Source organism: Neofelis nebulosa, chromosome 1, assembly GCF_028018385.1.
Source record: "Neofelis nebulosa isolate mNeoNeb1 chromosome 1, mNeoNeb1.pri, whole genome shotgun sequence".
NCBI lineage: Eukaryota > Metazoa > Chordata > Mammalia > Carnivora > Felidae > Neofelis > Neofelis nebulosa.
Window position 1 is genome coordinate 158,588,903 of NC_080782.1, and position 20,279 is coordinate 158,609,181.

At 49.2% G+C, this 20,279-nt stretch overlaps 1 protein-coding gene across 1 annotated transcript in view; it reads right to left on the minus strand.

Moving 5' to 3' along the window:
- LOC131518845 (MAP/microtubule affinity-regulating kinase 3-like) overlaps nucleotides 1-20,279 on the minus strand; it is a 51,186-nt gene that overhangs the window by 28,403 nt on the left and 2,504 nt on the right. The window lies entirely within an intron of this gene.

Below are 20,279 nucleotides of genomic sequence, written 5' to 3' on the forward strand. Positions count from 1 at the left end.
AGTGAGCAAATCACAGAAGAAAAGTGTCCTAATCTGGAGAAAGACACAGACATCAAAATCCAGGAGGTACAGAGGACTCCCATTAGATTCAACAAAAACTGACCATCAACAAGGCATCTCATAGTCAAATTCACAAAATACTCAGGCGAGGAAAGAATCATGAAAGCAGCAAGGGAAACAAGTCCTTAACCTACAAGGGAAGACAGGTCAGGTTTTCAGCAGACCTATCACCAGAAACTTGGCAGGTCAGAAAGGAGTGGCAGAATATATTCAATGTGCTGAATTGGAAAAATATGCAGCCCCAAATTCTTTATCCAGCAAGGCTGCCATTCAAAATAGAAGGAAAGATTAAAAGTTTCTTAGACAAACAAAAATTAAAGGAGTTTGTGACTGCTAAACCAGTCCTGCAAGGAAGTTTAAGGGGGACTCTCTTGAGGGGGGAAAGGATGGAAAAAAAAAAAGAGAGAGAGAGAGAGACCAAAAGCAACAAAGACTAGAAAGGACAAGAGAACACCACCAGAAACTCCAACTCCACAAGAAACATAATGGCAATAAATTTATATCTTTCAGTACTCACTCTAAATGTCAATGGACTAAATGCTCCAACCAAAAGACATAGGGTAACAGAATGGATAAGAAGACAAGATCCATGTATATGCTGTTTACAAGAGATCCACTTTAGAACTAAAGATATCTTCAGATTCACAGTAAGGGGATGGAGTACCATCTATCATGCTAATGGCTGACAAAAGAAAGCCAGAGTAGCCATACGTATATCAGACCATCTAGACTTTAAAATAAAGACTGTAACAAGAGATGAAGAAGAGCATTATATCATAATGAAGGGTCTATCCACCAAGAAGACCTAACAGTTGTAAAGATTTATGCTCCAAATGTAGGAGGACCCAAATATATAAGTCAATTAATCACAAACAGAAAGAAACTCATTGATAATAATACCATCATAGTAGGGGACTTCAACACCCCACTTACAACAATGGACAGATCATCTAAACAGAAAACCAAGAAGTAAACAATGGCTTTGAATGACACACTGGACCAGATGGACTTAACAGATATCTTCAGAAAATTAAATCCTAAAGCAACACGGGGTGCCTGGGTGGCTCAGTCAGTTATGCGTCCGACTTCGGCTCAGGTCATGATCTCGTGGTCCGAGAGTTCGAGCCCCACGTCGGGCTCTGTGCTGACAGCTCAGAGCCTGGAGCCTGCTTCAGATTCTGTGTCTCCCTCTCTCTCTAATCCTCCCCCATTCATGCTCTGCCTCTCTCTGTCTCAAAAATAAAGAAACGTTAAAAAAATTTAAATCCTAAAGCAACGGAATATACATTCTTCTCCAGTGCGCTCAGAATTTGCTCCAGAAGAGATCATGTACTGGAACACAAATAAACCCTCAACAAACACAAAAAGATCGAGATCATATCATGGATAGTTTCAGACCACAATGCTGGGAAACTCAAAATCAATCACAAGAAAAAAATGTGGAAAGATAACAAATACTTGGAGACTAAAGAACATCCTACTAAAGAATGAATGGGCCAACCAAGAAGCTGAAGAGGAAATTTAAAAGTACATGGAAGCCAATGAAAATAACACCACAGCCCAAAACCTCTGGGACACTGCAAAGGCGGTCATAAGAGGGAAGGATATAGCAATCCAGGCCTTCTGACAGAAGGAGGAAAGGTATCAGATACACAACCTAACCTTACACCTTGAAGAGCTGGAAAAAGGACAGCAAGGAAAACCCAACACCAGCAGAAGACAGGAAATAATAAAGATTAGAGCAGAAATCAATGCCATGGAAACCAAAAAACAAAACAAAACAAAACAAAAACCCAGTAGAACAGATCAATGAAACCAGAAGCTGGTTCTTTGAAAGCATTAACACAATTGATAAACCACTAGCCAGTTTGACCAAAAAGAAAAAGGAAAGGACGCAAATAAATAAAATCAGGAATGAAACAGGAGAGATCACAACCAACACAGCAGAAATAAAAACAATAAGAGATTATTATGAACAATTATACACCAATAAAATGGGCACTCTCGAAGAAACGGACAAATTCCCAGAAACATATAAATACCAAATCTGAAACAGGAAGAAATGGAAAATTTGAACAGACCCATAACCAGTAAAGAAATCTAAATAGTAATCAAAAATCTCCCCCAAAACAAGAGTCCAGGGCCAGATGGCTTTCCAGAGGAATTCTACCAAACATTTAAGGAAGAGTTAACACTTATTCTCTTGAAGCTGTTCCAAAAAAATAGAGGAGTGGAAGGAAAACTTCCTTTCTATGAGGCCAGCATTACCTGGATTCCAAAACCAGATAGAGACCCCACTAAAAAGGAGAACTATAGACCAATTTCCCTGCTGAACATGGATGCAAAAGTCCTCAACAAGGTATTAGCCAACAGGACCCAACAATACATTAAAAAAATTATTCACCACGACCAGGTGGCATTTATACCGGGGATGCAGGGCTGGTTCAATATCTGCAAACAATAGATAGGATTCATCACCTCAATAAAAGAAAGGACAAGAACCACATGATCCTCTCAATAGATGCAGAGAAAGCATTTGACAGCATCCTTTCTTGATAAAAACCATCAAGAGAGTAGGGATAGAAGGATCACCTTGAGATCATAAAAGCCATATATGAAAGACACAATGCTAATATCATCCTCAATGGGGAAAAACTGAGAGCTTTCCCCCTAAGGTCAGGAACAGGGCAGGGATGTCCACTCTCACCATTTTTATTCAACATAGTATTCAGAGTCTTAGCCTCAGCAATCAGACCACACAAAGAAATAAAAGGTATCCAAATCAGCCAGGAGGAGGTCAAACTTTCACTCCTTGCAGATGACATGATACTCCATATGGAAAACCCAAAAGATTCCAACAAAAAACTGCTAGAACTGACCCATGAGTTCAGCAAAGTCACAGGATATAAAATGAATGCACAGAAATCAGTTGCATTCCTATACACCAACAATGAAGCAACAGAAAGAGAAATCAAGGAATCGATCCCATTTACAACTGCACCAAAAACCATGAAACACCTAGGGATAAATCTAACCAAAGAGGTGAAAAATCTATACACTGAAAACTATAGAAAGCTTATGAAAGAATTTGAAGAAGACACAAAGAAATGGAAAAATATTCCATAGTCCTGGATAGGAAGAACAAATATTGCTAAAATGTCAATGCTATCCAAAGCAATCTACATAGTCAATGCATTCCCTATCAAAATAACACCAGCATTCTTCCTAGAGCTAGGACAAAGAATCTTAAAATTTGTATGGAACCACAAAAGACCCCGAAGAGCCAAAGCAATCTTGAAAAAGAAAACCAAAGCGGGAGGCATCACAATCCCAGACTTCAAACTTTATTACAAAGCTGTAATCATCAAGACAGTATGGTACTGGCACAAAAACAGACCCTCAGATCAATGGAACACAATAGAGAACCCAGAAATGGAGCCACAAATGTATGGCCAACTAATCTTTGACAAAGCAGGAAAGAATACCCAATGGAATAAAGACGGTCCCTTCAGCAATTGGTGCTGGGAAAACTGGACAGCGACATGCAGAAAAATGAACCTGGCCCACTTTCTTACACCATACACAAAATTAAACTCAAAATGGATGAAAGACCTAAACTTAAGACAGGAAGCCATCAAAATCCTCCAGGAGCAAGCAGGCAAAAATCTCTTTGATCTTGGCCACAGCAACTTCGTACTCAGCACGTCTCCGGAGGCAAGGAAACAAAAAGCAAAAATGAACTACTGGGGCCTCATCAAAAGGAAAATTCTGCACAGCGAAGGAAACAATCGGCAAGACTTAAAGGCAACCAACAGAATCGGAGAAGATATTTGCAAATATAAATACGCCATTACGTATCAGATAAAGGGTTAGTATCCAAAACCTATAAAGAACTTATCCAACTCAACACCCAAAAATCAAACAATCCAGTGAAGAAATGGGCAAAAGACATGAATAGACACTTCTCCAAAGAAGACATCCAGATGGCCAACAGAAACATGATAAAATGCTCAACATCACTCATCATCAGGGGAATACAAATCAAAACCACAATGAGAGAACACCTTGTATATACCTGTCAGAATGGCTAACCTTAACAACTCAGGCAACAACAGATGTTGGCGAGGATGCGGAGAAAGAGGATCTCTTTTGCATTGTTGGTGGCAATGCAAGTTGCTGCAGCCACTCTGGAAAACAGTATGGAGTTTCCTCAAAAAATTAAAAATAGAACTACCCTACGACCCAGCCATTGCACTACTAGATATTTATCCAAGGGATACAGGTATGCTGTTCTGAAGGGACACATGCACGCCAATGTTTACAGCAGCACTGCCGACAATAGCCAAAGTATGGAAAGAGCCCAAATGTCCATCTCTGGATGAATGGATAAAGATGTGGTATATATATACAATGGAGTATTACTCGGCAATCAAAAAGAATGAAATCTTGCCATTTGCAACTACGTGGATGGAACTAGAGGGTATTATGCTAAGTGAAGTTAGTCAGTCAGAGAAAGACAAATTCCTATAACTTCACTCCTATGAGGACTTTCAGATACAAAACAGAGGGAAGGGAAGCAAAAATAATATAAATACAGGAAGAGAGACAAAACATAAGAGACTCTTACACCTGGAGAACAAACAGAGGGTTACTGGAGGGGTTGTGGGAGGGGGGATGGGCTAAATGTGTAAGGGGCATTAAGGAATCTATATTGTTGCACTATATGCTAACTAACTTGCATATAAAGTCAAAAAAATAAATATAAACAGAAAAAGAAGATCCAGACGCTTGGGGGACATTCCCTCCGGACCTCTCTCTTCTGGGGCTGAGCTGGAGCCATCCTGTGGACAGAGCTTGTCCCCCTCCACAGTCCCCACTGCTCCCTAAGCTCCCCCTGCCTCTCCAGACTCGGCCCCTGGAGTCATCTGAGTCTGCTGTCCTCCCTGCTGCCTCATGGAGCTTCACTTCCTCATCTGGGCATGAACCACAGCCATGTCAGCCTGCCCCAGTCCCTGGCCAGGGGTCTCAATGGGCTGAGAAGGTAGCCCTCAAGGCCGGCCCTGCAGAAGCAGCTGAGAAGGGGAGGAGGTGGGCCAGGAGTTGGGAACAAGGGCTCTGGGAAGTGTCCCCAAGGTATGCCACGGCTTCTGACTTCCCAAGATCCACCCTAACAGTCCCTCATACGGCCCTCCATCAGTCATTTGCAGACCCCAGCCAGAGGGTGTCTGTGGTCCCAAGGTCAACACTGAGGGCACACAGCAGCAGACGCCCGGCCCAGCGCTCCAGTTCTGGCATGTATAGCTCATGTATGGCACATGTGCTCATGTATAGCACAGCATCCTGTGAGGTGGCTGTGGCCAGGCCCACTTGCAGGGAGACAAGGGGCTTGCCCGAGGTCATGCACACTAATAGGGGTTAGAACCTCAGTCTGCCAGTCTATAAAGCTGCCCCTCAAAAAGCAGACCATGTCCCCAGGAGACTGGTCATCAGGCAGTTACAATCAGGTGATTTGAGTATAGATGGGGTGAGTGTGTCAGGGCGGGGGGTGGGCAGTGGGCAGGCAGGGTCGGAAGAGCAGAGTCCTGAAGGGGGAGGGGCTTTGCTAGGTGCTGAGGACCCAGCTTGTGCAAAGGCCCAGGGGTGGGATGCAATGGGGGCGACAGGGCTCGCATGCTAAGGCAGGAGCAGCGGGGTGGGACAGAAGGTGACGCTGGGCGCACTCGCCCCCATGTGTGGAAGCCCCCAGATTCCCCCCTCCTCCCGGCTCCACCCACGTCCTGGCAGCCCTGTCTCCACGTCTCCATCTGTCTCCTGCCCTGAGGCCCGGCCCCCTAGCCGTCTCCTCAGCGTCCTGAGCTTCCACACTGTCCTGTCTTGGCTCAGACACAACAGATGGATTCCCGCCCTTGAAGTGATAATTAGTTTCTCATTACCGAGAGGTACCATTCTGACATGTCCTCAAAGTTTAAAATAAATTAAAATTGGAAAAAAAAATCCAGACTCTTAATGGTGTAAATGAGCACGGGAGTAAGAGAAGGTCCCTCGGCTCCTATTAATGATGGAGCCCTTCTGGTCCTAGAGAGAGGGAGGAGGTGGGCTTGACCCACAGGTGGCCTGTGTCTATTCAGTATTCTATCTATCGTCACATTTTTCTCAGCCCGATTCTGCATCTGGCCCAGAGCCCTTAGAGAGCTCACGGACTGGAGAGGAACCAGGGTGATCACAGCCCTGTGCCGGAGGGGTCTCGGTGAGGCCAGAGGGGGCTGTGGAAGGCGGTGGGAATCAAGAAGGGCTTCGAGGAGGAGGGTCTCCCAGGATGAGCCATCATCTGGCCACAGGGAAGCAATGGGAATACATGATGAATGAGTAAGTGAATGAATGAATGAACGAATGAACAAATGGGTGCCCATCCAACAGAGAGCAAGAAGGAGCAGCCAGCCCAGGCCCGGGTGGAAACGCAAGGCACCCTGAGTGGGAGAGCTGTAGTGTGATAACTGCCACACACCTGTCCTTATGGCCCTCTCGCTGCCACACCTAGCCTGAGCTGGCTGCATGGGAGCCCTGCTCTGTCTTCTGCTCCGGGACACTGCTCATCATTCCTAGCAACATCCCCCAGGGTGGTCTCAGTATCCCCACGTGTACTTGTACCTGCCCCCTGGGGTTGGCTGAGTTCAACAGATTGATAACGCAGACTCGGGTTAATTAGCTAGAAAGGTGAAACCAAGGAGTACCGAACGCACAAAATACAGACTCGAGACAAAGCTAAGATTCCACACTAATAATTAAGACACGGGCATCCCGCTGCAGCCTCAGGGCCTTTGCACTTGCTCTTCTCGCAACCTGGAACTCTGCCCAGTGCATCACTTGCTCCCGAAACACCTTTAGGAACTGCGTCCAACATCCTCCCTGATTTTATTTTTCTCCACTCTATATGCCGCCACCTGACTTTGCGTACACGTCACTTCTGTTTTTTTCGTCTCTCCCACTAGACCGTTGGCTACATGAGAATGGAGACCCCTGCTGGCTTGAGCCGCCACTGTGCCCTGGTGTCTGGAACCAGCCTGGCATGCGAGGGCCTCAGTGAATGTGCCCCAGGTGAGTGAATGCTGTAGACCACAAACCAGAATGTCCTGGGTAGTGCTGAGGGCTGTTTATTCACCCTTTGACCCCCTACGTGTGCCTGGCACCGACCTAGGTGTAGACACAGCAATGAATGAGACAAAACAAACAAACAAACAACAACCCCCAGATACCTCTGTGCCCTGCTCCTGAGGCAAAGACACTGTGGAGGGCAGACAGTGAGCACACTGTGTTAGAAGGGGCATGCGTGTCAGAGGAAAGGCAGGAGTCAGGAGGCTCAGAAGCGCCAGGGTGGGGCTGGAGGAGGCTGGGGGCCAGCCACGGCTGGGGCGTGGGGGAACAATCATGGGAGAAGAGATTGCACAGGACCTGGTGCCCTTGTGCATGAGGACTCTTTCTCCAGATGGGGGAGCCGTGCCTGGGTGCTCGAGCAGGGGTGGAGCCCTGAATGCCCCGAAGGGATGAAGTTGGTAATGGCAAGGGAGACTAGGGGTGGGGGACGCTGTGACTGGGGGTTGGGTAGGCGGGGATGGTTCCTCCGAGAAGGTGACACGTAAGATGAGGCCGGTGTGCGTGCATCTGTCTGCCTGACAGGTCGCGTGCTGAGTCACTTTGACTTGACCTCTCTGGCTTGTCACCACCCCCTCCCACCCCCAGGAAGAATCCTCCTTCTAGGGGCCCACTCGCCAAATAGAAACGACCAACGCAGAGCCCACACCCCCCCACCTCCTTTCAGGCTGTCAGACTCTCCGACCCCGGGCCACTGTCTACCTGGCGTCATCACCCCCGGGCCAGGTACCAGATCATTCGGGACAGCCCCCACCCAGGCCCCAGGGTCCTGAAATTATCCACACTAGCCAATCCTAAGCGTGTCACCTGCCTTGCTTGTTGCCTCCTGCAGAAACCACAAGGAAGGCGCCTGTCACAATTGTCCCTCCTCCTGGGGTTTCTTCACGTGGCCCTGCACGGTGTGGCGTGCCCCTTCCTCCTGGGAACCGTGAGTAACAAACTCTTCTCAAAGGCATCGTCTCCTGATCTGTAGGCCTTACTGAACCTCAGATTTTCTCTAGATACACTTTATTTTAAAGTGGCACTACCAGACCCTTTGCAGACAATTAAGAGTAACAAACAAATGGACTGTATACGTTGTCATGACATCTTCAGCAAAGTTAATGTTATTAGAAGTCCTTCCCCCCCATAAGATGCAGGTTCCGTAAGAGCGGAGGGCATATAGGAAATGACCCTGAGCAGACCAGGCACCTGTGAAGTCCTCGGTATCTGTCTCCCCAGACTGAGAGCTCAGGCCCAGTCGTCCTCAAGTCCTGGACTCCACCTTCCTACCGTGCTTGCTGTTTGGTCGGTTCGTCAAATTCAGCTTTTAGGCTTGTCAGCTTCGCAGGGAACTTGTCAGCTCCAAACTCATCTTTCGAGCAATAATCAAGTCACACCGTGCGCGAGATGGCCTGTTCCCGGAGTTATTTAATTAGAATCCGCAGCTATTAGCGGGGCGAGAGTCAGCACAGCCTATTTCAAAGCCAGCTACCTCTCTGGCGGAGGGTGGGAATGCACCGTGTGGGAGGGAAGAGGATGAAGTCCCTGAAGATACGAGGTGGACTCCTTACGTTGGGAGCGTGGAGCCTCTTGTATTTCCAGGGAAGCCCCTGAAGAGGGGAGGGCTAGAGCCGAGCTTGGCTGTTCACCCCACGGAAGGAAGGGCCGAGAATTTCGGAGGGCTTTGGTTCTGGGAGCAGCCTGCCCCAAAGGAAGCACACGGAAAAGTCTGCCCCAAGACTGCTGTCCTGGTTACGACAAGCTTCAGCTGCTGTCACGGAGGTGCCCCGCATGAGTTTGCATCTCTCTCCGGCTCGGTCTACAGGCAGACGGTCCAGGGCTGGCCTGGCAGGGCTGCCCCAGGAAGCTCCTCTCCCCAAAGCCCTGTCATCCCAGAGGAGCCGCCCTGGGGCCAGGGTGGGAGTTTGCGTTCCCAGCAGCAGGACAGGGAGAGAAGCAGAAAGGGCCTGGTTCTCTGCTAGGAGACACCCCAGAAGGACAAATCGCTTCCCGTCCCATCCAGTGGGGAGAGTCTGGTCACTCAACCGGCCCTGCCGCAGACGATGCCGGGAACCCTAGGGTCTTGGGCGGCCACACGCGCAGTTCAAAGTCCGGTGTCTGGTTACTCCGAGTAGTGGATAATGCCACCGGGAGCCACATGGACACGTCTGCCACATCCCCTTTAATGTCCTCTCTCGGCACTGACCACTCTCTACCCTGAGTTCATGTTTTACGAGAGACTGTTCATCACACAAGCTGCATGAAGTAATTTCATAATTCAGGAAGCAGGTGAGAACCCACCAGGGGTGTCAAATCGCTGAGGGACGCAATGACTGTCTCTGAAGCTCCCCAGCCAGAGCCCACTGTGCACCTGCAGCCAAAGGTGTCTTGAGTCGCGGAAGTGGTCACGTTGGTCCCCACTCTTTAGAACATGAAGACTGTCCCCGAAAACCCGCTTGGACTAAGGAGACCAGAGGCAGCCAGGGGCCCTGAGCTCACAGGAGAAAGTCTCATTGGTGGAGCATCCCATGCTCCCAGCAGACTGCTTCCCAGGCCCTGAGCTAGGGGACATTCAAGTCTGGGGATGCAGAGCAAAATGCACTAGTGGGCGTGGTCCTGGAAATAAGGGGTGCTGCTCCAAACGCCCACCCTTGCCTGCCTCCCCCACCTCTGTCCTGTATGTGCACAGCTTCCTTTGGTGTGAAAACCCTCCAGGTTCCTGTGGTGGGGGGCGGGGGGGATCCCTCCCCATGCGGGACATGGAAAAGCTAGACTCCTGCATTACAGTGGAGACTCAGCTGCAACGTTTGGGACCCCTAAGCTACTTTGGGGGCCCACCCCACGCCATTTCCACTCCCACACAGGCTGGTTCTCAGGACTTTGTTACCCTGTTGTGAACTCTTGGTCATAAGCAACATAGGCCACAGGACCTAAATGTTCCCCTTGGCCCTTCTGAAAATGTGGGGCAATGTTAGTGTAGGAAGGTAGGATACAATCTCTACATTGCTTTCTTTTTTTTTTTTTTTTTTTTTAATTTTTAGTGTTTATTTATTTCTGAGAGACAGAGAGAGACAGAGCATGAGCACGGGAGGGACAGAGAGAGGGGGAAGAGACAGAATCCGAAGCAGGCTCCAGGGTCCGAGCTGTCAGCACAGAGCCCGACGCGGGGCTCAAACCCACAAACTGCAAGTCACGACCTGAGCTAAATTGGGACACCTAAACAACTGAGCCACCCAGGCGCCCCACAATCTCTACATTTCTGTAAAAAAAAAATTTTGTTATAACATTTCTTTATTTTTGAGAGAGACAGAGACAGAGTGAGAGCTGGGGAGGGGCAGAGAGAGAGGGAGACACAGGATCTGAAGCAGGCTCCGGGCTCCAAGCCGTCAGCACAGGGCCTGATGAGGAACTCGGACCCAGGAACTGCAAGATCGTGACCTGAGCCGAAGTCGGCCATTCACCGACTGAGCCACCCAGGCGCCTCCAAGGTCTGCATTTCTGCCCTGCAATACTCCCACGACAAGTCCCTTAGGTGATTTTTCCATTTAGTTGTTCTGGTGAATTCCCTAGGACTGCATCACTCCACACTCCTCCGACCGGGACATGCGCGGCCCCAATTCTGTGCGGCGAGGATGCAAACAGAGTATCTGTGATACACCTTTCTGCGGCATCAACTTCATTACAAGATTTGGAATAACGGCCTCCCTCCTCCCCACACAAAAAACACAAGAGCAGGGGAGGAGAGAGATGCCTCAGGAAAAGCAGCCCAGTCTCTAAAGCTTCACCCAGCTGGGGACAGAAGGACAGACCCGCAGCTAGGGTGGCCTCTCCTCTTGTAGGCCGCGGACACGAGATACCCTCTTGATGGGAATCCACTGCAGAGAACTCTGAGGGGTGTGCACATTCCCGTTGTCCACGGGACCGTATCTGCTTGCCCAGGCCACTGTGTCCACACGGTGCACGCACGTTGCATCACACACACCTGCGTGGGTTTGGGTCCGATTCCTGGCCAGTGTCCTGCACCTGTCCCGGGGCTTCCTGGAGCTCAGCATCTTTCGCTGCACTTAAAATGCAGGGACGGGGAACCTGGGTGGGCCTCAGTCCCTCGGCATCCCACACGTGGTTTTGCTCAGGTCGTGATCTCACAGTTTTGTGAGTTGGAGCCCCACATCGGGCTCTGAGCTGATAGCACAGAGGCTGCTTGGGTTCTCTCTCTGCCCCTCCAGCACTCGTCCTGTCCCTCTCCTTCAAAACAGGTATTTATTGAAGTTGCTTTAAACTTCGAAAATGAAACAAAACAAAACAAAATAAAATGGAGGCATGGAGCCGTGGCTCTCTCATTTGGGTTTTATTTTACTTTACTGTTTTGAAAAATCTTTTTTTTCAATCTGTATGCAGTTTCTACACAGCGGTTTTCTGGCTCTAGGGATGTGCTCCCTGGCTCCCAGCGTTCGCCGTGCGTGTCTGAGTCTGTGGTGAATGGGTCACACCTGGCCGGGCTAATGGTTCTCATGATGCTGGTTCCTACAGAAGTCAAAAGGCTCTGCTTTGAGAATATGCTGGAGCTGCAGAAGGCTGGAATGAGGCTCCGGGAGAGGGCTGGGCTCTAGGCTGGTGGGAGACTGCCTGGACATTTTGCCTTCTGCTCTGTCATTACCTGAGGCAGCCGGGGGTCCTCGGTGTCATGGCCTGGCTCCACATAAGGACTGAGTCCTTCCTCCTGCCCTATATTTTCCCATCGGTCCTTCATAACGGCTTTGAACTCTGCTCTCTTGCTTGGGTGGACGCTCATCAATTTCCTCCAAAGGTTTTCTCATTTGAGGGTCGCAAATACTAGAATATAGTTGCATTCCCTGCTCGGTATTTGTCCTGGCGCCTCCCAAAAGACCCCCCCCCCACGCCCCAGATGGCTGGAACTTGGATTGGGGAAGGGCTGTGGCTCATGGAGTCAGCAAAAAGGAAGGGCCTCACCATGATGGTGTGGCCCTCCACCTTGTGCTTCCTACAACTCCACATCCAGCAGGTCACTATCCCACCGACACTCCTCCAGCCTGTGAAGCTGTTCTGGATCTGGTCCCACCCATCGCCCTGACCAATCTCCTGTGCCATGTCCCCGGGCTTCCTGGAGCTCAGCATCGTTCCCTGCACTTAAAACGCAGGGTCGGGGCTCCCGGGTGGGCCTCAGTGGCTCAAGCGTCCCACTCTTGGTCTTGCTCAGGTCGCCATCTCACAGTTTTGTGAGCTGGAGCCCCGCGTCGGGCTCTGAGCTGATAGCACAGAGTAGACTTGGGATTCTCCCTCTGTCCCTCCCCTACTCGCACTGTCCCTCTCTAAGTAAATATTCATTTAAGTTTTTTGAAACGGTATCCCTTCCCACGTGCTATGTGTTCAGGGGTGTATATTTCTTCTCTTGACGTGGGCACTCGCCCAATGGGACAGGATCCCGTCCTTGGTCTTATCTCTGGGGCTCTTTTTTAGGAGTTGGGGGGAGAGGGGAGACCCAGGAAATGGGAATTGACCTAAGCAGGGGCTGGCATGGCTGGCTGCCCAGCCTTCTACCCAGATCCATTCCTGGCATTAGAACTTCTGTTCCCAGGGAAAGTGGTCTCCTCTGCCCCACCCCTGGGCCCCACTGTGCGACGCTGTGTCTGTATATGGTATACAAAGGTACTTGTCTTTTCACTTTGTAAAGTACAATGGGCATGGATTAAACCAATATAAACAGATAAAAAGAATAATCAAATACAATAAAACCCAGGTAAAGTGAAAGAACAAAATAAAGACATGGACTGTGGCTCAGCTGCTTCCTTCGGTGCAGCTTCCTGTCTTCCTTCAGTGTAGGTTTCAAATGGTGTTATTTGATGATATTTATAAAGGTCAAAGGGGTACGATTTTATTCCCTTTTTTAGGTGTCACATAGCAAAACGCTGTTACTAAGAATCTGAATAACCTTCGTACCGGTCCCTTTTGGCTCGTGTTACCAAATCGGGATCCTGGGGTCATTGTCCATGGGTCCCGGTATTCACTACTGGTGGTGGACCTTGTTCCCCATGACAGAGGCTGGGTCCCGTCGGTTCCCTCTGGGGCTCAGCTTAGTGCTGGGGGTGTTGCTGCCAGATGATGTGCCCGAGCTCCAGTGGGGGGGGGGGGGCGGGGCTGAACTGGAGCTGGAGGAGAAGGCTCCAGGGCTCCGCTAGGGGGCTGGGCTCCCTTTGGGGATCCTGGACTCTAGGCTGGCTGGGAGACTGCCTGGCACTTTTTCCTTGTGCTCTGTCTCCTGGTGCCCTTCGGGCCTCGGTTTCTCTTTGAAGGGTTCGGCAGGTATAGCGGGCTCACCGGCAGTCTTTTGTCCTGCCACTGACCTGTTGTACCTCCTGGTTTGGGGAAGGACTGTGGCTGTGGGAGTCGGCAAAACGGGAGGGCCTTACCATGATGGTGTGCCCTGTGATGAGGGAGCATAAGGAAGGCTGAGGGCAAAATACAGGCCGGTACTGCACCCCTCCCGCCCCCCTGGTTGGAATATGTTTGATAACCCCAGACAGTCCTGGCTACCCAAGAAGAAAGGAAAGGGGTTTATGGGCTTGCCATGGTGATGTGTGGAAAGTAAGGCCAGTGGAAAATAAATCCCCTTACTGCCTACAGCCCATTGACAAGTCCTTGAAACAGGCAGAGCAGCCTCCCTGGGGGAGCTCAGCTGCCCCGAGAATGACATTTTGGTGGGGGACAAAAGAGAACCTTAGCTTCACATGATCCCAACCTCGAGGATCCTCGAGGATCCTTCCTTCGAGGAAGTCTGCTTCCTTTCTCTCAAGTCCCCCAAGATAGAAGCTGGCAATCATCCTGCAAGCTTCTACTTTTCTCTTTTCCTCCTTTACTCTCATTTCAGGGGCTTTTCGGGGAGTGTGGTCTTACTGGAACACTCTCCTGTCGATTGAGCAGGCTGCCACCCTCTAGCCCCGGCCACTCTGTGGGGAGGAGAGCGCCTGCCCTTTGGCTGCAAGTTGGGACCCTGGCCGGGGTGGTAATGAGATCCAGAAACTTGATGTCCTGTCTTCACTCCTGTCCTTAGACAACGTTGTCTGCGTAGGGCACGGGACAGCCACCTAAGCCACGAAGCCTAACACTGCCAAGTGAGGTTTCCTCGTCAGGGGTCTAATGCGATCCCCTCCACCACTCTGGACTAGCCACCTCTGGCCGCAACAGCTCCACTGGGAGACGGCAGGAACCAGTACCTGAGTGAATTAAAACCCAACTGGGGACCGTTCCCTAGGGGAGTTGCTTGTGAAGACTCTATGGGTGGGACTGTCACTTGGACCATGATGGATTTCCACCTGTGCTGCTTTCTGTCAATGTCCTCTACTAACTACTACTGAAATTACAAAACTGGGCAATTGATTCCCCCTTGTGAAACTTTTCTAGTGTTTTCCGTGGGTTACAAACAGCAGGTTCTTCAAGAACCTGGAGCCTGGCCTCTGTGGAACGCTCTTCAAAGACCAGGGAATCAGGACATGACCATCAGGGCCCTTTTCAGGCACGGCCTTCGGGGTAAGGTATTTCGGTCCATTCGCCAGGCTCCCGTCTGCAGTCTAGAATGCAATGGGGAAGTGGGGGGATGCTAGCATCCCTCCTTCAGGAGCCCTTAGCCGGCCAGTTGGTGGCCATGGAGATTTTATTCGAGGGACGCCTGGGGCACCAGGAAGCTCTGACATACCGTGTGCATGGGGTGCCACCCAGGAGTCGGGGGCACGGTCAGCGGCAACGGAGCCTCTCTCTCTTTTCTTTCGACTTTTCTCTCTGGGAGGAGCATGGGGGCTTCTCCTCAGTCTCCAAAGATTCTCCCTTGGGATGCCTTTGTAACCCACTGGCAACAACTGGGCTTGCAAAATGCAGAAAGGACTGATCCTATAACACTGTGTGGCCTTAGTAAACGGACAGAGGTACCCACCTCCAGGCCTTCATGGCTACCCGGACCCTGGGGCCCCTTGGGGAACGTGCTCAGGAACCAGGTCAGGAAACTCCCTCCTGATATACCGGATGATAATTGTCTCAACAGGCCTCCTTCCTCCTAAGAGAACCCAGGTTAAGGGAGGAAACACAGGCCATCCCTGACAAAGGGGACGCGGACCCTTTCTCTCTGTTCCTCCTCCTACTAGATGTGAGGGCTTCTCCCTCATTTATTTCCCGGCTTCACAGCTATGATTAGAGCCACGTGTGCTTAGTCTTCCTTGGGACGGGGACTTGAAGGAATATTCCCGAGCAGCTGCTAAAACTCCATTTGTTTTCCCCTCTTCTCTGGCCTGACCCAGATCGCCCATTTCCACTTTGGGGGAACAGAAAACATGGCATCTGTGCCTCTGACAGAGCTGATGAGGTTGGAACCAGGAAATTGTCCTTGTCTGCCTTCTGCTGGCACCTCACCTCTTCTGCCTTCCCCTCCCCCTCCTCCTGTTTCTGCACCACCTTGGGTGTGGCCTGAGTACCTGGTTCCTATCCCATCCTCAGTGCCTCGGGCCCCGCCGGCTCCTTCTCCTACCCTCCAGGTCAAGGAGCCCAGAGCACCCCTGGGACCACCCGCCCCAGATCCCTCCCCACTGGCATCCCGGGAGAACAAACGGATTTTCTTTTTTTAAGTGGACGCAGGTGAAACAATTCAGTGTTGAAACTCACCTAAGTTTGGCGGACCTGTCTTTAGACTTATCAGCATTAAATAGAAAATGTTTTTTCTACCAAGGTTTACCAAACGTCAGAGAAGCTCATTTTATCTCGGTTGCAATTTGTTAGCACAAAGATGACTTAAAATAATGGTTAGTTGTGCCTGGTTCAAAGTTGTCACAGGTTAAGATAGCTTTCAAAGTCTTTGGTAACATGAAACTTTAAGGTTTCGTTGTTGCTGTTTTTTTGTTTTTGTTTTTTTTTAACATTTATGCACTTTTGAAAGAGAGCAAACGGGGGAGGGCTAGAGAGAGAGGGAGGCACAGAGTCCGAAGCAGGCTCCGGGCTCCGAGCTGTCAGCGCAGAGCCTGACATGAGGCTCGAACTCACGGACCGGGAGGTCATGCCCTGAGCCCAAGTCCGAAGCTCAACCCACTGAGCCACCCAGGCGCCTCAGTAACCTGAAACTTTAAAGTTTTCTTTCAAGTCTGCATGACAAAGGAGATGAAGTTCATTGGACATCTAGGTGTTTTTTTTTTTTCCAAATAGGACCAAGTGCTCAAGCATTGATTCCTAAACATAAGGTTTGTCTGCTTGGGAAACAAGGTTCATTTTCTCAGTTGTCTGCCAGGAGAACCAAAGCTTTCTAAAGATCAGGTCTCTGATGACCTCAAGTGAAAATGTGTCCTTGGTAAAGGAGCTAGGCTTTGCTAACAGCTCTATGATGCTACACGTTTGCCTGTAGGATCTCTCATTGCCACCTTCAACCTTGGTTGAATAAATAAAGTTGTAAGGTTTGTAATGACCTGCAATCCTATTTGGGACAGGCTTCATAACCTTCTAAGGTTTTAGCAGACTTTCCCAAGATTTCAATTGTAAATGAAGCCTTTCTGACCAGGTAGGCCTTTTCATTTGGTATGTTAAGTTACTCAGAAAAGCTCTATCAAATGATGGTAAACCTTGGGCTGTACTTCACGGGTAAATGTTGCAACTACCCCCACTCTACACGCGATTCCTAAAGTTTTCAGTGTTTTGGCATAAGGTCGTCAGTTGATAGTCCGATTATTGAAGTGTTATGTGTCGCAGAAATAACTGAGTTTCCTCGTCAGCTGCATCCTTAAGGACCTCTCAATTCGGAAAAAGGGCTCTGTGGACAAACACGGGTATTTGATGTCTTTAAGATGAACATGAAAACGGGTAAGAATGTCCAGAGTTCAGAATGAAAAAGACGCAATCAAACTGAACAAGAGTTGGGAACGTGGGACTGAACGAACTGAGGAAGATCAGAGTTTTGGGACTCTTGTCAGAGACACTGCTGGTTTTCCGATGTTTGCTCTTTCTGGTGAAGGAAACTTCCTCTTAAGATAGCTATGATCTACAGAAATGTCATCAAGCATTCCTTTGTGAGCGGAAGCGTTTATCTTTTCTCTCTACCTAAACCCTCTGACATTCACACACTCCCAGTGAGTATCCTTTCTCTCGTGACAATCGTACTCATTTGCGTTAAGTCCTTGGAATGGGACACCATTGGAAATACTGGTTATTTTTACCAAGGCTTTGACTGGGACGTCCTATTTGAGAGCCATGCACAGACTCAGAGGTGTGAGCGTGTAGCTCCAAGGGACCAAGGTTGACTTTGGGAAACATGGAGCCATACAGCCCCTTGGAAATGTTGACCCGATACCTTGCTTCCAGAGTTCCCAGTAGCCTCCCCAGGTGAGTCAAGAATGTCACTTCCTGGCAGGTGCAGGAACCTCAGGATATCTCGGGGACTTCGTGAAGAGGAATTCGCCCAATTCCACAGATACTGCAGGCCTGTCTGACACAAGTAACTGTGGCAAGTAACTGTGGCCTCTGGCCCGGAGAGGCTACAAAAAGTTCAGTCTGGAGATTCCTGATAAAAGGTTCTGGCAGAGCAGACTTGAAAAGATCCTTATGATCCATCGCTATTCTTGCTGAACTTATGGAAACAATTGGGCCAAGGTTGTTAAAGCTGGACTTGTCCTACGAGCGAATTAGTCTCGATTTGGCCATCTCTGGAAATGAGGGTTTTTACAGAGACAAACTATGTTTCAAGAACGCATCGTTAGGGATGGTAAATCCTAGTTATGATTGTCTTTAAAAGTTTGTTGTTTGCCTAAGCTAGACAACTCGAGGTAAACTTTGTCACAGTAGCACAGGTATGGACAATCTTCTTGCTTGTTATTCTGCGGGAATAATAACCCCATGGGTATATGATTTAAATGACTGGAAGATGGGATGGATTCACCTATCAATAGACAAAGAGGCTAGTGGTTTATTCATCCTTCACTTGAGGCTGGGTTAATTCATAAATCTCTAAGCATGCAAACATGTCCCTCCTAAACCTGATCTGACAGTTACTAGAAACCTACCCCATAGAAACCCAAAAAGACCTGGTTTATTCAAAGGATGGAAAGTCGAATACAACAGGGGATTTGACTCCAAAATAAAAGGGCTGCAGTCAAGTTACAGGGGCATTTTTCACGGGCTCCCGTATCTAAATGAAACCTGTACCCCCTTTCGCAGGAAATCCATGAGCACACGAATGTGCCTTCTTCTTCCTGTGAACCTGTGGAACACTTGTTCACACCTCTTATGATGATGGCAACTTTCTTTTTCATTCTTTCTTTTTCATTCTCTTTCCCCAAGTTCTACTAACAAGTCCTTCTTACAATGGGCCATTCAAAAGGACCACCACAGATATTTGAGGTACAAACCAGAAAGACCAACCTCATTCCTGCTGCCTCTTCCCACTCTCCTCTGAGGATGCTTCCCGCCCGACATCTAACATCTCACTGGCAGCACTGGGAAACACTAAGTTTGTGATTTGCTCTAACCAGTCACCCCTGTTTTTCTCAGTTCCAGAAGAGTACCTCTGATTAATTAGCTGATTGCTTACTGAACCAAACAGAGTCTACAGGATGGCTGTACATACATCACCTGTTACACAGTTAAGGACTTAAATGACTCTCAACATACCATTATACTGTTAAATATGAACATAACTCGAATGCAGAAAACAGTTCTACAAAATAGAACGGCCTATGTGCTAACTGCTGCACAAGGTGTAACTTGTACTCTCATCAAAACAAAATGCAGTGTGTACATTCCAGATGACCACAGAAACATTTCTGGATTTCTCACTGACATGAGTACTCCAACTTGGCACTTTAAACAATCCCTTTCCTGTAATGATTGGTTAAACTGGACTGGAGGAGGTGCGTCAGCTACCAAAGGACTTCCACTTGGGCTGATCTTTCTAGTGGTTCTCATTCTGTTCTGCTTTTTCTCCCATGTCTCTCTGCCTGGTACCAAGACTCCATCACTGCAATCACTTCAAGCCAACACACGATCCTTTTTACTCAAGGAGGTTCATACACATTGCCCACGGTGGATTCAGCTGCCTCTGCCTTTTATAACTCCCCTCTATGTTCCCTGACTGACCCATATTGACCGAGATAGGTGGGGACAACTCTATGCCCTTGCTCAGCAGAAAGAAGCTACAGAAGATGAGACCTTCCGCCTGCAGCAACCCTAAAGATTCCAGGGTCAAAACTGCTCAGGGGGCAGGGGGATATGAGGAGGGAGCATAAGGCAGGCTCAGGGCTAAATCCAGGCTGGCACCGTCCCTCCCAGGTGGAATGTGTGTGTTAGTCCTTGGACACTCCTGGCTCCCCAAGAACAAAAGAAAGGGGTTTAAATGCTTGCCGTGGTCATGTGGGAAACTAAGGCAAATGAAAACTTAAATTCCCTTACTGCCTGCAGCCCATTCACAAGTCCATGAATCAGGCAGAGTGACCTCCCTCTAGGAGCTCAGCTGCCTGACAGTATGACATTTTGGTGGGGGCAAAAGAGAACCTTAGCTTCACATGATCCCAACCTCGAGGACCCTGCAAATCTACTTCATCTCAACCCCCGCAACATATATGCTGGCAATCATCCTCCACGCTTATGGCCTGCCCAGATCCATCTAAAGGGTCTCATGGCTGAGGTTTCATTAAACGGCAAGAAATGGCGTTTTCCTGGCAACAGCTAGCCCCTCAAGGTCCTGGAACCTTGAGTCCTAGAGTAAGTCTGGCTCTCTCCCTAACCCCCTCCCAACCTGAGGGTATATAATGAGCTACCCGTCACGACGCCAGTGCAGCTCTCCCTGCCCATGGACCTGTCCCCGTGCTTTAATACAATCACCTTTTTGCACCAAAGACTTCTTCACGAATTCTTCCTTGGCCATCGGCTCCAGACCCACGAACCCCCCATCACTCCAAAACTTCACCACCTCCACCTTGTGCTTCCTACAACTCCACATCCAGCAGGTCACTAGCCCACCGACACTCCTCCAGCCTGTGAAGCTGTTCTGGATCTGGTCCCACCCGTCGCCCTGGCCAATCTCCTGTGCCATGTCCCCGGGCTTCCTG